General features: G+C 40.6%; 1 pseudogene; it reads left to right on the top strand.

The window, feature by feature from the left end:
• The first annotated feature begins 11,581 nt into the window (after positions 1–11,581).
• On the top strand, positions 11,582–12,121 carry LOC116810348 (ATP synthase subunit a-like; annotated as a pseudogene).
• Positions 12,122–16,449: the final 4,328 nt, after the last annotated feature.

The raw sequence follows: 16,449 nt of genomic DNA, 5'->3' as shown, positions 1-16,449 counted from the left end.
ACCTTTTTTCCTTTTCTTATTGCATTAGCTAGGACTTCCGGTATGATGTTGAAAAGCAGTGGTGAGACAGGACATCCTTTCCTTGTTTCTGAAAAAGTGCTTTTAAAACTTATGCTTGAATTGTATTTGTTCATGTCCCGTTGGTCAATACACATCAGTTTCTTTTTTTTAATTTTTTTTTTAAATTGTAAAAATTGGGTCTTGCTCTGTCACCCAGGCTGATCTCAAACTCCTTGCCTCAAGCAATCCTCCCAACTGAGCCTCCCAAAGTGCTGGGATTACAGGTGCAAGCTACTGCACCTGGCTCACATTCATTTCAAGAGACAGAGAAATAAACTCTTCATCTCACTTCAAGAGATGCATCTCTCAGTGGCAGGTACAGCTATGTCACACTGTAGAAGGATATGCATAGGATGAATTTGTAGTCATCTTACAGTTTACCATAACTACCTTGCTGGTTCCCTAGAAATTCAAGCAGATGTCGTGTTTTTAAATTAAGTTTTACATTTTAAGATAACTTTATATCTATATTTTATTTTAAGAAATAATACATAGCAATCCATTACACTCTTTACCCAGTTTCTTCCAGTGGTAACATTTTGCAGAACTACAGTACAATATCACCAGAATACTGACATTGACATCATCAGGATAAAGAAAACTTTCATCACCACAGTGCTTCTCATATTGCCTTTTTATAGCCATAGCTCATCTTTAATCCTTGTCAACCATGAATCTGTTTTCCATTTCTATAATTTTGCTATTGCAAGAGTATGATATAAATGGAATCATATAGTATGTAACCATTTGGAGTTGGCTTTTGTACCCAGTATAATTCTATGCAAATTCATTTAGGTTGTCGTGCCTATCAATAGTTTATTCCTTTTCACTGCTAAGTAGTATTTCATGGTATGAACATACCACAGTTTAACCATTTATCCATTATATGACAACTGTGCTGTTTCCAGTTTTGGCTATTAGGAACAAAGCTATTATAAAGACTCATGTACAAGTTTTTGTGTGAATCTAAGTCTTCATTTTCTAATTGAATTGTTTGGGTTTTTACTGTTAAGTTTTGAGAGTTCTGTATATATTCCAGATATTAGTCCTCTGTTGGATATAGGCTTTGCAAGTACTTTCCCCACTCCATATCTTGTCTTTTCATCCTTTTAGCAGAGTCTTTGACAGAGAACAGGTTTTGAATTCTGATGAAGTCCAATTTCTCCATTTTTTTCTCTTATAGGTCTTGCTTTTGGCACCAGGCCTGAAAGCTCTTTATCCCTACATCCTGAAGAATTTTTATAATTTTTTCTACAAGCTTTATAATGTTATATTTACATTTAAGTCTAGAATCTGTTGATTTAATTTCTGCATAAGTCATGAGTTTCTTTTCTTTCCTTTCCTTTTTCCTGTGAACATCCACTTGCTTCAACACCACTTGTGGAAATGGCTACCTTTTCTTCATTTAATTGCATTTGTACCTTTATTTTTAAAAATCTGTTCAAGCTAGGAGTGGTGGCTCATGCCTGCAATCCCAGCACTTTGGGAGGTCGAGGCAGGCAGATCACTTGAGCCTAGGAATTTGAGAGCAGCATGGGGAACATGGCAAAATCTCATCTCTACTAAAAACACAAAAATTAGCTGGGCATGGTGGCATATACCTATAGTCCCAGCTACTCAGGAGGCTGAGGTGGGAGGCTCGTTTGAGCCCAGGAGACAGAGGTTGCAGTGAGCCGAGATCATGCCACTGCACTCCAGCCTATCACCCTGTCTCAAAAAAAAAAAAAAAATTCAGTTAGGCATATTTGTGTGGGTCGTTTCTGGGCTCTCTATTCTGTTCCATTGGTCTATGTGTCTATTCCTCTACACATCCTTGATTACTATAGCAATATAATGTCTCAAAATAAAATAGGCTTAATTGATTTAGCTACTGTTTTTTTCCAAAATTGTTTTGCCATTCTAGTTCCTTTGCCTTTCTGTATAAATTCTAGAACAATTTTGTCTATATGTACAAAAAATTTTGCTGGGATTTTAATAGGAATTGTGTTAAACCTGTATATCAATTTGGACAGAATTAACATCTTTACTATGTTGAATCTTCCCATTCATAAACATGGTGTGTTTCTCCATGTATTCAGAATTATTAATACTTTGATTTTTTAATCAACATTGTGTAGTTTTCAGTATACAAAAGTTCTGTATGTGTTTTGTTAGATTGATGCCTACATGATTTTTTTTCCTGGAGTGATTATAAATGGTATTATATTTTTAATTTTACTGTCCACATAGACATTGTGAGTATATAGAAATACAATTAATTTGTGTATGTTTATCTTATATTCTGCAACCTTGCCAAACTTATTGGTTCTCAGAAGGTTTTTTTTGTAGATTTTCAGATTTTCATTTTTAATTTTTAGTATAAATTAATTTCATTTTGATACATAATATTTTAAATATTTATAAGTTACATGTAATATTTTGTTACATGTATAGGATGTATAATGATCAAGTCAGGGTATTGGGGTATCCATCGTCTTGAGTATTTCTTTGCATTGGTATCATTTCAAGTTCTCTCTTCTAGCTAGTTTGAAATATAAAATACATAATACATTGTTGCTAACTATAGACACCATACTCTGATATCAAACATTAGAATTTATACCATCTATCAAACCATCTGTTTGTACCTATGACCAACCTCTCTTCATCCCCCCCATTTCACCCTCACACCCTTCCCAGCCTCTAGTATCTATCGTTCTACTGTCTACCTCCATGAGATCAACTTCTTTAGCTCCCACATGTATGTGAGAATATGCAATATTTCTTATCTTTCCGATAACAGCCATTCTAATTGGGGGAAGATGATCTCATTGTGATTTTGATTTGCATTTCCCTGATGATTAGTTATGCTGAGCATTTTTTCCATATACTTTCACTGTTGTATTTGGATGTCTAAGTCTCTTGCTAGACTTGGGAAGTTGTCATCTATAATTTCGTTAAATACATTTTCTAACTCTTTCATTTTCTTTTCACCTTCTGGGACATCAAAAATTTGAATACTTGCTCACTTTATGGTGCTCCATAGGCTTTGCTCATTCCTTTTTATTCTTACTTTCTTTATTTGTGTCAGACTGGGTTAATTCAAAAGACCTGTCTTTAAAGTCTGAGATTCTTTCTCTGCTTGACCTAGTGTATTGTGAAAGCTTTCAAATGTGTTTGTACTTCATTCAGTGAATTTTTCAGTTCCAGAATTACTGTTTGGTTTTTTTTTATGATATTTATCTCTTTAATACATTTCTAATTCATATCCTAAATTGTTTTTCTCGTTTCTTTGTATTGTTTTTCAGTATTTCCTTGTATCTCAATAAGCTTCTTTAATATCAATATTTTGAAGTCTTTTTTGGAATTTCATAAATTTATTTTTCATTGGGATATATTGCTGAAGAATTATTGTATTCCTTTGGAGGTGTCATATATCCTTGCTTTTTCATGTTTTTTTGTGTGTCCTTACCCTGATATCTGTATATCTGGTGTAACAGTTGCTTCTTCCAATTTTTTAAAATTGGCTTTCATAGAGGAAGACTGTTTCCTGAACATGTATCCATGGTGTTGGTTGGGTAGAGCACTTTGGTTTTGATTTTTGGGTAGATGCATTGTTGGAGTTTCTATATGATTTATTTGGCTGTAAACAACATCAGTGGCATTTATGATTTCCTCAATGGTGAAGGGTGTAGTTATTAGTGGAGGCTGTGGTGCAATTTTGCTGGGGACTGGGACACCAGGTGGGCCAGTCTTTAGGCCGCAGTACTGGCAGCAGTAGGCTAAGTGTGCCTGCCCTTGGGCCCCAGAATGGCATATGCTGTCACTGGTGTTCATGTTCCAGGAAGGCTGATTCTTGGGCCTTCAAGTGACTTGCTTGGGTGTCAGGAATGGCAGCAGTGGATTGTATGGGTGGGCAGGTTCTCTAGCTCCTGGGCTGCAGGCATGGTATAAGCAATGGCAGTAGCATTGTTGGGACAACTCTCAGACACAGACAGTCTATGCTGGTGTTGGCAGTGGCTGCAATGAGCTGGGCAGGCAAGTCTCCTGACCTCCCAGTGGTACATACATGTGGGTGCCAGCTGTGGTGGTAGCAGCAAGGTGGGTGGGCCCAACCTCAGATCCTGGGAGGGGTGCTTAGGTGACAGTGGTGGTTGACTGAGCTGGGAAATACCCAGGCCCCTGGATGGTGTGCTTGTGTACTGGGAGGGGACCAGGGTTCATAGCTAGGCCAAGTGGCTCTTTCCTCAAATGCCCCCGTGGTGCATGCAGGCACTGATTATGGTAGGCAGGGGTAGGATGGCCCCCAGGCTGCTTGTGGAATGCTTGGGTAGGGGCAGCAGTGGCTGTGCCGTGGCCCTGCTACTGAGAAGGGCAGTGTTGCTTTCAGTGGGAGAAGCTATAGGCAGGTGGTGGGGGGCACACACTTTGCTTGTACCTGTATTAGTCAATTCTTGCACTGCTATAAAGAAATATCTGAAACTGGGTAATTTACAAATACAAAAGGATTAATTGGCTCATGGTTCTGCAGGCTGTACAGGAGGCATAGTGGCTTCTGCTTCTGGTGAGGCCTCAGGAAGCTTCCAATCATGGCAGAGGCAAAGGGGAGCAAGGCATTTCACATGGTGGGAGCAGGAGCAAGAAAGGGGGTGGGGAGGTGCTCACACTTTTAAACAACCAGATCTCATGAGAACTCACTCACTATTACAACTAACAGTACAAAGAGGATGGTATTAAACCATTCATGAGAAACTGTCCCCATAATCCAATCACCTCCCACTAGGCCCCACCTCCAACATTGGGGATTACAATTTGACATGAGATTTGGGCGGGGACATAGATCCAAACCATATCAGCCCCACAGCAACCTTCAGCAGCAGCAGTTGGAGACAGTGGAGTTTGTCCTCAGAGCATATGAAAATGCACAGCCACACCCCTGCTGGCATGGGGGTGAGGTCAGAGTTGCTGCCAGTGGCTTCTGCCTCAGCCCTGGTGATGGCTGTGTGTGGGCAATGTCAAAAGGGCTCCAGGGATGTAGAGATGCAGGGGCTGTTGAGCCCCAAGGCAGGATGCAGTCTGGTGGGAGCTGGGCTTTCAAAATGGCGCTGTGCTGGTGCTGCTTAGGACTCAGAGGTTTATGGGACTCACTGTGAGCTCTTTCTCTGGTTTAATGTTGGGCAGTCTCCAGGCAGCTCCCTTATGTTTCTCAGGGCCCAGGAGAATCAAATGGCTCTCCCATGGCTAGTACTGTAAGAGTCAGTGGCAGGGATGTGGACCATTATGGGTCTCTCACATACTTGTTCCCCAGATCAGGGAGCCTCTCCGGGCTCCTAGACAACCCCAGCAGAGTAGATTGCCTGACTTCCCTCCTCTTCCTTGCTTTTTATGCTTCCCACCACTTCTCTGTTGAATTCCAGTATCCTCTTTTAGATGATCTATTCCAAGTGTGACTATCTACATGCTATTCTGGTTCCTCTCTGTGGAAGAGGCGAGTACTAGATGCACCTAGTAAGCCTTCTTGAATCCCTTCTCCATTTCTTGAGTTTTTCTATGTAGACAATTATATTATTTGCAAATAAGAACAATTTTATTTCTTTCTTTCCAATTTATATGGCTTTTTCCCCCTTGCCTTACTGTAGTGGCTAGAACTTTCAGTACTATGTTGAATAAGAGTGATGGGAACATACATCCTTGCCTCATTTCCAATCTTATATAGAAAGCATTTAGTCTGCCACCACTGTGTCTTTTACCATTAAGTCTTTCACCTTTAGAAAGACATTCATACATGTCCTGTTTTAACTTAAGGAAGTTCCCTTCTGCCTTAATTTGCTAAGAGTTGATTATCATTATTGGGTATTGCATTTTATCAAATACTTTTTCTGTCTCAATTGATATTATCATATAATTTTTCTCCTTTAGTCTGTTGATATGGTGAATTACATGATTGATTTTGGAATATTGAAGAAATCTTGCATACAAGGCCATGGTATATAATTATTTTTATACATTGATGGATTTGATTTGCTAATATATTTTTGAGGACTTTTCTGTCTAAGTCATGACCAATATTGGTTTGTAGTTTGTTTTTGTTTTTATTTTTGTTTTGTACTCTTTGTCTTATTTCAGTATCAGAGTAATGCTGACTTCATAAGGTGAGATTGGAAGTGTTTCCTCTTATTTTCTGGAAAATATTGTACAAAATTAGTATTACTTCTTTAAATGTTTGGCAGAATTCTTTATTGAAACTATCTGAGCCTGAAGAGTTATTTTTCAGTAGCTTTTACCTATGAATTCGATTTCTTTAATTATAATAGGACTATTTAGATAAGTATTTATCTTCTCGTGACAAATCTTTTTGTTTTCCTTTGTCCTTCATCACTGGACATAGAAATTATGTTTGAGTTTAGTTTTTTTGTTGGTTCGTTTGTTATTGTTGTTGTCCTTGTTGTTTTGAGACAAAGTCGCTCTGTCACATACACTGGAGTGCAGTGGTGCGATCTTGGCTCACTGCAACCTCTGCCTACCAGGCTCAAGTGATCCTCCTACCTCAGACTCCCAAGTAGCTGGAACAACAGGAATGCACCACCATGCCTGGCTAATTTTTGTATTTCTTTTGGTAGAGACGGGGTTTTGCCATGTTGCCCAGCCTGGTCTCTAACTCTTGGGCTCAAAGTGACCTACCCACTTTGGCCTCCCAAAGTGCTGGGATTACAGACATGAGCCACCATACCTGGCCTATTTGAATATTTTCTTTCAGCACTCGAAAAGAGTTTTGCCGCTTTTTTCTGGCCTCCACATTTCAGATAAGAAACCTGTTTTATTTAGAATTGGTGCTGTCCTATCGGTTAATGTGTCATTTCTCTCTGGCTTCTTTCCAGAATTTTTTCTTTGTTTTTAGTTTTCAGAAGTTTAATTATAATGTGTCTTGGCATAGATTTCTTTAGGTTTACTCAATTTGGGGTTAGCCTAGTTTCTTGTATCTGTGGGTCTTTCAGCAAACTTGTGGAGTTTTCAGACATTATTTCTTTGAATATTCTTTAAACTCCACTCTCTTTCCTTTCTCTTCAGGACTCCAGTGATACAAATGTTGGATCTTTCGTAATTGTCCCACAGCTTCCTGAAACTGTTCTTTCTCTCTCTCTCTCTCTATCTCTCTCTATCTCTCTATCTCTATCTCCTGTCCTCTCTTTTCTCTCTCTCCCTTTTTTTTAGGATGGACTCTTACTCTGTCACCCAGGCTGGAGTGCAGTGGCACGATTTTGGTTCACTTCAGCCTCCACCTCCTGGCTCAAGTGATTCTCCCACCTCAGCCTCCCGAGTACCTGGGATTACAGGCCTGTGCCATCATGCCCAGCTAATTTTTGTATTTTTAGTAGAGACAGGGTTTTGCCATGTTGGCCAGGCTGGTCTTGAACTTCTGACCTCAGGTGATCCACCCACCTTGGCCTCCCAAAGTGCTGGGATTACAGGTGTGAGCCAACATGCCCAGCCATCTTTCATTATCCTTATAGGGATTCTCATCACAATAACAGGCTCACACTGACTTCTCATCTGAATTGGCCTAGAGGTAAATATATGAGCCATTATCCCGATTTTAATTTTAAAACAAGCCCCCACTCCACAGAAGCAGCTACCAAGTATTTCCTTACACAAACACCTGCATCCATAATCCTGATAATAAGGATCATTACCAATATACCATACTCCTGATGATGAACAATCATAAACTCAATCAATCTAGCAGCATCCTTAATAATAATGGCCTTAACAATAAAATTAGGCATATCTCCTTTCCACTTTTGAGTCCCAGAAGTAACTAAAGGAATCTCATTGACATCTGAGACAAAATGTCACGTGACAAAAACTAGCCCCTATTTCCATTATATTTCAAATTTTCTCCTTGATAAACCCAAACATTTTACTAGCGGCCACAATGTTGTCTATTCTATTAGGTGGCTGAGGAGGGCTCAACTAAACACAACTGTGAAAAATCGTAGTCTACTCATCAATTGCTCACATAGGCTGAATAATTGCAATCTTAGCATATAACCCAAACATTATTATCCTAAACCTAATTACTTATCTTATCCTGATGGTAGCTATATTTATAATACTTAGTTCAAGCATAAGCACTACAACTCTATCACTATCCCACACCTGAAATAAGTTACCGTGACTAATATCCATAATCCTACTTATCCTGTTATCCTTAGGAGACTTACCCCCATTAACGGGGTTCCTATGCAAATGGACTGTTATTCAAGAATTTACAAAAAACGATAGCTTTATTATACCCACTATTTTAGCCACTATAGCCCTATTCAATCTGTACTTTTATATGTGCGTAACCTACTCTACTTCACTAGCACTATTCCCTACATCTAATAATATAAAGATAAAATGATAATTCAAGAATACAAAACATATACTGTGGCTGGGCGCGGTGGCTCATGCCTGTAATCCCAGCACTTTGGAAGGCCAAGGCAGGTGGATCATTTGAGGTCATTTGAGATCATTGAGCTCCTCTGCTCTCCTCCTACCCATCTCCCCACTATTCCTAGCTATAACCTAGAAATTTAGGTTAAATTAGACCAAGAGCCTTCAAAGCCCTTAGTAGGTAGACTATACTTAATTTCCGTAAATAAATTTTAAGGACTGCAAGACTCTGTCCTACATCAATTGTATGCAAATCAATTGCTTTACTTAAGCTAAGCCCTTGCTAGATTGGTGGGACCTAAACCCATGAAAATTTAGTTAACAGCTAATCAACTGGCTTCAATCTACTTCTTCTGCTGTTGAGGGGGGAAAAGGCAGGAGAAGCCCAGGCAGTATTGAAGCTGTTCCTTTGAATTTGCAAGTCAACATGAAATATCACCTCATGGTAAAAAGAGGGCTCAACATCTGTCTTTAGATTAACAGTCCAATGCTTGCTCAGCCATTTTACCCTTATACCTATGTTCATCTGTCTTTGACTATTTTCAACTAACCATAAAGACATCAGAACATTATATTTACTGTTTGATGCCTGAGATGGGATAGTAAATACTGCCTTAAGTCTTCTAATCCAAGCAGAACTGGGTCAACCAGGGACCCTATCAGGAGATGGGGACCCTATCAGGAGACTTATAATGTTATTGTCACTACCCACACATTTGTTATCATTTTCTTCATAGTTATGCCCATTATAATCAGGGGTTTCAGCAAACTGACTAGTCCCCCTAATGATTAGTGTGCCAGACATGGCGTTTCCCTGGATAAATAATATAAGCTTCTGACTTCTTCTCCCATCTTTTCTACTCCTACTTGCATCCTCAATAGTCAGGTGCCAAGACCGGCTGAACGGTCTACCCTCCCTTAGCAGAGAACCTGGAACATGCAGGAGCCTCTGTTGACTCGACCATTTTTTCACTCCACTTAGCAGGTGTATCCCCTATTCTAGGTGCTATTAATTTCATTACCACAATTATTAACATAAAACCCCCAGGTATATCTCAATATCAAACACCCCTCTTCATTTGATCAATCCTTATCACAGTAGCCCTATTACTTTTATCTCTTTCAGTTCTAGCTGCTGGCATCACCATGCTATTAACTGACCACAACCTCCACTTTCTTTGACCCTGCTGGTGGAGGTGACACTCTCTTATATCAACACTTGTTCTGATTTTTTGGTCATCCAGAAGTCTATATCCTTATTCTACCAGGTTTTGGAATAATTTCCCATATTGTAACTTACTACTCCAGGAAAAAAGAACCATTAGGTTATATGGGCATAGTATGAGCCATAATGTCTATTGCATTCCTAGGGTTTATCGTCTGAGCCTATCACATATTTCCAGTGCACATAGATGTTGATACCCAAGCATACTTCACATCTGCCACCATAATTATTGCTATTCCCACTGGTGTCAAAGTCTTTAGCTAATTAGGCACACTGCATGGTGGTAACATCAAATGATCCCCTGCAATGCTCTGAGCACTAGGGTTCATTTTCCTTTTTACAGTAAGAGGGTTAACTGTTACTGTATTAGCCAACTCATATTAGACATTGTTCCATACGATATATTATATTGTAGCACATTTCCACTACATTTTATCAATAGGAGCAGTATTTGCCATTACAGGAGGCTTCGTCCATGGATTCCCTGTTTTCAGGTTATACACTTAACCAAACCTGAGCCAAAATTCACTTTACTATTACATTTGTAGGCGTAAACCTAACTTTTGTCCCACAACACTTTCTCAGACTGTCAGGAATGTCTCAACGATAAGCTGATTACCCTGATGCATATACTGCATGAAATATTATCTCATCCATAGGCTCATTTATCTCACTAACAGCAGGAATACTAATAATCTTCATAATCTGAGAAGCTTTTGCTTCAAAACGAGAAGTACTAATAGTCGAACTCCCAACTACAAACTAAGAGTGACTTTATGGCTGCCCACCACCCTATCATACATTTGAAGAGCCAGCCTACATAAAAGCCTAAGCGAGAAAGGAAGGAATCAAACCCCCAAAACTGGTTTCAAGCCACCTTTATAACCTCTATGACTTTCTCCATGAATATTAGTAAAACGATTACATAACTTTGTCAAACTTATAGTTTAGAATCCTATATATCTTCACGGCTGATCCATTTCAACTAGGTCTCCAAGATGCTACATCTCCTATTATAGAAGAACTACTCCATTTTCATGATCACACTCTCATAATCATTTTCCCGGTCAGCTCCCTAGTTCTCTATATTATTTCCCTCATATTAACAACAAAACTAATGCGTACTAGCACTACAGATGCCCAAGAAGTAGCTGTATGAGCTACCTTACCCGCTATTATCCTAATCTTAATCACCCTCCCATCTCTATGCAGCCTATATATGATGGATGAAATCAATAACCCCTCTCTCACTGTCAAAACCATAGGACATCAATGACACTAAAGTTATGAGCACACAGATTACAAAGGCTTAAGCTTTGATAACTACATGATCCCTACGACAGACCTAAAACCAGGGGAACTATGACTCCTTGAAGTTGGTAATTGAGTAGTTCTCCCAGTAGAAATCCCCATTTGCATACTAATTTCATCAGAAGATATTTTACACTCATGAGCGGCCCCATCACTGGGTCTCAAAACAAATGCAGTCCCTAGGCACTTAAATCAAGCAACCTTAACATCCACATGACCAGGCCTTTACTACAGCCAGTGCTCAGAAATCTGCGGATCCAACCACAGCTTCATATCCATTGTTCTCGAATTAGTTCCCCTAAAATATTTCGAAAGCTGATCAGCATCTATTCTATAATATCACTGTAAAGCTAATTAGCATTAACCTTTAAAGTTAAAAACTGAGGATTTTAAATTCCCCTACAGTGAGATGCCCCAATTAGATACATCCACATGATTTATTACTATTCTATCTACGATCATAACTTAATTTATCTTATTTCAATTAAAAATCTCAAAATTTATTTATCCTATGAACCCTGCACTAAAAACATTTGAAACACAAAAACACGAAACCCCTTGAGAACTAAAATGAACGAAAATGTATTCACTTCTTTCATTACCCCAACAATTCTAGGCCTACCCATAGTGACCTTAATTATTTTATTCCCCATCCCTAACTGCTTAGTAAAAAATCGACTGACTTTCATTCAACAGTGACTATTTCAACTTGTATTGAAACAAATAATAACAATACATAATATCAAGGGATGAACCTGATCCCTTATATTAATTTCCCTTATTCTTTTTATCGGCTCAACTAAACTTCTAGGTCTTCTACCCCACTCATTCACACCACCTACTCAACTGTCAATAAATTTAGGAATAGCTATTCTTCTGTGGGCAGGAACAGTAATTACCGGCTTTCATTTTAAAACTAAGGCTTCCTTAGCCCACTTCCTACTACAAGGCACACCTATCCCACTTATCCCTATATTAGTAATCATTGAAACTATTAGCCTTTTTATTCAACCAATAGCGCTAGCTGTACAGTTAACAGCCAGCATTATAGCCAGCCACTTACATTACAGCTGGCCACTTACATTACAGCACACCCAGTGCAGCTCATGAAAATCCAGCCATGTTTTCTTTCTACCCCAACTCTGGAGGGCCTTCTGCTCCTAGTCTGGCTCCTCTTCCTCATCCTATAATCCTTCTTCGAATGGCCACCAGCTGATTCACCAAGTGTACTCAAGTCTGACATCTGGGCTACCAGGTCAGCATCCCTTCCCCTTGTACCACGCTGAGGTTCACCTTTCCACAAAGTCATCCTGAAGACTGGGATCCTGTCTTGCTCCTCCACCCCAGACTCCATCTCAGCTCTAGTCTCACTCACACACACACACACACACACACACACACACGGCCACCTAGCTCCACCCCAATCCTAAATTTTGCCTGACATTCAGATTGCCCAATTAGCTGCTTTACCATTATGAGTCTGTCTGAACTCTGGGTCAGCCAGGCCCACCTGGACTTTCTGGCTGCAACCTATTATAACCTACATGCTGCCAGCTGCCCAGCTGCCAGCAGAACTTGTGATCTGAGCTGTCTTCCCAGCCTGGTCCTCACTGGGTTCTCACCACATAATGTTCACACCTCCATTAGGCCACAGGCAGTCCCCTCTGGCAGAGGACATTTGTGATTTGATTTTAGGGGCACTCCTTCCCCATTATGAGTCCATGAATTTCAGGTGAAATGGACCCCTCATTTTCCACTACCACCCCCAACCCTCATACAAAGTATTTTAGGGACAGAGCATCAGACCCAGGCTGAGCCTTCAAAGCATCTCATTCCTCTGCCCTAGAGATTGATTCAGAGATGGTCACACAACCCCAGTCAGACAAATCAGAGCTAACGAGACTCACTTATAAGACTAATCTGAGCTATAAAGAAAGCAGATGCATCTAGCAAGACTTCTCCTGGAGTAGAGGAGAATGTTTCTCTACTAGGACATAGGCTTGTCCTAACAGGCCCAAAGCACTTCCTTGACTCAATTACGATCATTAGGCTATTTTTCCTGGAACTCACCCCTGAATAGGAGAGAACATCTAGGGCCTGTGCAGAACAAATCTACAGGGCATAGACTTATCTTTCCAGGGACTCTGCTCCTGCTTCTTCAATGCCAGTCCTGGGAAAAGCTTGAGACATCAACTAACTGATGGCTCTAATGTTAATCTTGCCCATGGGGCAGGTAATTGCACTTTTGTTCCTCAGCTCCTTCTATACTCTGCTCTGCTGGGACTGGCCATGCAAACCCCAGCCTTTGTTTTGCTAATTGCTTTGCCTGCTGACTTCCTGTAAAGTTTTGACCGCATAGGGGACACTAGAGGGAGACTGGGAGGCAGCAAGGGGTGAGAAGGGACTTGCTTTTCTCTGTTTGCTGGTATTTCCTGTCAGCATGGCCTTGTCAGCATGGCCAGAAATTTATTCCGGATAAGAAGTTTCCCACTTCCTTTGGCAACCTCAGCACCAGCCTCATCGAACCCCTTTATTGGCATCAGCATTAGCTGACGATGACCTCATCATGGGTCTGAGCTCTGGCTTCACAGAAGCTCCAAGATTCTAGGTTCTAATAGTCTGAACCTTCCCTTTGTTCCCCCAGCTTAGAGGTTGCAACTGCTTTCTGTAGTTATTACTCTGTGTCTCCTTGGTGTAACCTTTTTGCTTTTTCCAACTTCCAGCACCTGCTTGACCAATTCCCTGTGTTAAATTCTTTCAGCTGAAGCACCTAGAGTACTTTCTGTTTTCTTTATGACCTTGACCATTCATCTGTTAGAACAGTGGTCAGGGAACTTTTTTTATAAAGCGTGAATTGGTAGATATGTCAAGTACCAGAGTACCAGAGGCCATATGGTCTCTCTGGTGTGACTACTGAACTCTTTTATCATAGATCCTAAATGAATGAGCATAGTTGTATTTCAATAAAACTTTCTATAAGGAAACAGATGCTAGGCCATGGTTTCCTGGCTCACGTATTAAACCAAGATTTCAAAGGAGTCATAGTAGGTTAAAACAGTAAACCAACCCACTTACAACCTAAGCCTAGTGATTAGTAGGGAGTGATTAGACCTATCCTCTAACTTTGGGAAAGTTGCAGTCCTGTCTTGAACTTTGGGGTCTTCCTTTATAAGACGGATGGTTGAGCCATTACTAGATAATTCTTATGATTTCTTCCAGCTCTAAGAGCTCTGTGGTTCTGTTATTATCTCCAAAACACTAAATCTGTAAAGCAGCTTCTCAAGTCAATTTCTCCAGCAAGCAAACTGAGGTAGAGATTACTGTGCAGGAAATTTAGGAGAGAATTCTCTTAGGATCAACACCCACAAGTGGTAAAGGAAAGAAAGAAAGCAGGACTGGGAAGAGGGAGAAGTTGGGCTGAGACGTTGTCTCAACAGAGGACTCAGTTTACTGGAGGGGAGGTTTGAAGCTAGGATGGCCCTTGATGTTATTCCAAATTGGAGTGACAGGGATGAACTTGTATACCCTACGTTGACTAGTCATCATATGCAGGCTGCCCCAAGAAAGGGGCATGACCTTGAGTCAGGCAACTATATTAGGGTAAGGCCACGTCTGAAGAGGACTGAGAGCTGAAGGCACTCCTTGCATCTGGGGGAGGGTATTAGTCTGTTCTCACACTGCTATAAAGAACTGCTTGAGACAAGGTAATTTAGAAAGGAAAAATGTTTAATTGATCCACAGCTCCAAATGGCTGGGGAGGCCTCAGGAAACTTACAATCATGGCGGAAGGTGAAGGGGAAGCAAGGCACCTTCTTCACAAGGCAGCAGGAGGGAGAATGAATGCAAGAGGAATTACCAAACACTTATAAAACCATCAGATCTCGTGAGAATTCACTCACTATCATGAGAACAGCATGAGGGAAACCATCCCCCCCCATGCAATGACCTCTACATGTTCTCTCCTTTCATATGTGGGGATTATGGAGATTGGGGGATTACAACTCAAGATGAGATTTTGGGTGGGGACACAGCCAAACCATATCAGGAAGTAAGTCCTTCATTACCAAATGAAGGGTGGAGCATCATAGCATCCACTACAGTCCTCCCCCTTGTGCATTCAAATCTTGGATTCACATCTTTGTATAAGTTCAGAGTGCAATTTCTCTAGAATTCTGGAAGGCTTTCTTTCCTGGGGAAAAACTTGGAAAATGAAGGCACCACCTAGAAGAAAACAATACCCCCTGCTGTATTTGGTCTCAGACCCCAACCAACACACATAAGCTCTCTCTCTTTTTTTATCCATTCTAGATTTCCTTCACCCATGGATAGCATCTCTGCTGGTCATAGTGGCTTACCTGATGGCATGACCCAAATCCTCATCCCTGGGAAGTCTGAGCTGTCGTCACTATGCTATGCTCACCTGTGGCCATTGCACTAGCTTATTTACCACCAAAATTGGGCAAGGGAGTTCTATGATGCTCCCAGGTGGATCATCTGGGTAGCAAACCTAGTACCACTCCCTGCCTACACTGTGTAGCAGCAGTCCTACACCATTCTGGGGATCAAGATCAATTACTCATGCCAAGATAGTGACTCAACTTCTTGCTTCAGAGAGCTTGACCTACTAATATTACAGCCTTAACTTGTAGTTCAGTAGACATCTTCCCTAGCTTTATCTTTTGGTAGAGCATTGCCCCTTTGGAGTCATAAAGTCTCCATGCCCAGAGTGGTGGAGACAGGCAGCCAAATTCCCCAAGAAGGTCATTAAGACTCAGTGATGGAAAGTGGAGCTACTAAACTTCCAAACTTTTGATTGCTGGACTTAGGTGTTCTACTCTACTGAGTACACAATGCCATATAAAGTGTGTTGATTTAGAGTCTATAAAAGTGTTCTGGAAGATCCTTTCTGACTCAGTGGTACCTTCATTCATTCCAAGGCTCTGTCAGGCCAGCAATTTCTTAACAGTGCCATATGTGAAATGACCAGTAGATCCCATGATCCTGTGTCTGCTTCTTTACCTCCTTTACTATGAAATGGGCCCCTTGATCCCGCACAATGCAGTGTGAGTATTCTAAGACAGAAGATTCATGTTGGAGCTGGGATGCCTAGGAAGGCCTCTGCAAAAGTGGAGACAGCTTTTTCCCTAAGACACAGCATTGAAGCAAACTTCACATTTTAGTATTTCAGGACCATCGCCTCATGTCTTCATTTTTTCCTCTTATCTGCTCTTTCCATACTTTAATACCCTTGTGCTATCCCCTAGGGCATAAAGAATGGACCATTAAGGACCGACTAAAAAACAAATTCAAGGATGAATTTGATATAGTCTCCCTGCCTTGCACTTTAGGTTCTCACCCCCAACCCCAGGTATGTAGTAGTCTACATCTCATACATTTGCAGAGCTCTCTACTGCTTTTAAAACACGTATTCAGCAACA

Source organism: Hylobates moloch, unplaced genomic scaffold (genome assembly GCF_009828535.3).
Source record: "Hylobates moloch isolate HMO894 unplaced genomic scaffold, HMol_V3 SCAFFOLD_3, whole genome shotgun sequence".
Lineage (NCBI taxonomy): Eukaryota > Metazoa > Chordata > Mammalia > Primates > Hylobatidae > Hylobates > Hylobates moloch.
The sequence above is the reverse complement of the archived record's forward strand: the minus strand, read 5'-3'. Positions and strand labels throughout refer to the sequence as shown.